The sequence below is a fragment of the Dipodomys ordii genome, unplaced genomic scaffold, assembly GCF_000151885.1.
Source record: "Dipodomys ordii isolate 6190 unplaced genomic scaffold, Dord_2.0 Scaffold42, whole genome shotgun sequence".
In the NCBI taxonomy this organism is placed as follows: Eukaryota; Metazoa; Chordata; class Mammalia; order Rodentia; family Heteromyidae; genus Dipodomys; species Dipodomys ordii.
Window position 1 is genome coordinate 7,908,199 of NW_012267258.1, and position 1,742 is coordinate 7,909,940.

The window sequence follows — 1,742 nt, forward strand, 5'->3', positions numbered from 1 at the left end:
ATTCAATTACATATTTACTGCATATTATTGTAGCAGGCATAATCTTCTCAGACACCAAAGCTCCTTTAGTCATGAAATTACTCTACTTCCTCTATCTTGCTGCTAAGCAATGAACTGAACAGTAAGAAGAAATACTGCAGACAGTAACAAGCAAAAACTTTTGAGGCTGGTAAAATAGATGAGAGAAAGACAACCTAATTATTTAAACTTGGTTGCTTTATTTTGTATTTTTTTAAGTTCACAAAAAGCTTTACAATATCCCTGTTGATCATCAAGGCTTTATGGTAAGACAATAAAAGTTTTGTCACATCAGTTGGGCATTCCTCAAAAACAACAATCTACAAATAAGAACATTTAGCAAAATACGCTGTAGAACACATCTGAATATATCTATCCTAAAATTAGACTTTAAAAGGCATCAGAAAGCAAAAACCAAATAAGCTGTTTAACACTGACAAGCCTATCAGAATGCTGCCAATGGCAAGCTATAAGCAGCTTTAAATGCTTGTGCCTGCACTGAAATATATGTTAGTAAACATTTAATTAATTTCAATAAAGTGAACACAACTCCTCTGCCTATGGTAGTGTCTCAAATTTTACTTTTAAGCTTGTAAAAAAAATCTTGATTAAAGGAACTGAATTTTGGGACTAGAATATTTAAGGGAAAGAAAAAACACTGAGGATAAAATAAAATCAGTGCCTTCTTGATCTTTCTAAAGTGAGCAACGCATCACTATTCATACTGGAGAATAGCAGAGATAATATATGGGACTTGTATTGGGCTTATATTTTATAAATATTGGATAAGTCAAGAAGTTAGATCTCCAAGAGAGGAAAATTAAAGTGGTCTTAGAAAACTTACGTGGCCTTCATCAAAACTTGTAAAATGGTGTAACACATATTTTGAAGCACCCATCATAAGCTCCATTAAAGTTATTTATACTGCTATTTCCACTTTCAATATAAACTTTAGGTACTTTTAGATGAGGGCAACAATAAAGGGCATAGAAATAAGGCCAGAATTGAAGTGAGCATATGGTAGAAATGGAAAAAGGATGGGAGGATAATGCAATTGGGCAGTAATAACAAACATGATTCTTAAAAGTTTCTGTACTAACTAATGCTACAAAATTTTACTTTGGCTCAATGCACAGGACTGCTGAAAATGGCCAGGAAATAAGTGGAATATTCTAATGGTCCCTGTTAAATTCGTAACTAACTCGTGATTTGGTTGGCTCACTCATGAAGGACTGGTACACATACAGACTGCTTGCTAGCTTACTAATTCTCCTTTGTTTCTTTTAAGAACATTTTTGAAGGTTAAGACATTTAAAAGTCAGCAGAACAAAACACTCAGATTATAGAGACTAATAAAAGAATAATTTGCAAATGGTTTAAACAGTATGGGCCTATGAAAATATTAAACTCCAATCTCCTATATATGCTGAGTTTTTTCCACAGAAAGTTATTTCAGTAATTACATTTTTAAAATACTCATCTTCCATCTTAAATTGCTTTCTTTTATTCTTACTATATGATGTTTAAGATTTGATCAGCTAGAGTATTCCAAACTTTCATGAATATTTTGAGAAAACACTAAGTTATTTATTTTGAGAAAAAAAAACTGAAGTTATGTTTTAGAGGTTTGAAATTTGTTTTGTTGCTGAATGAGAACTGTTCTCAAAGCAAATATGTACTAAGATACCACGGTACTGCTTATTAGGATGGTATCCCCGACTTGC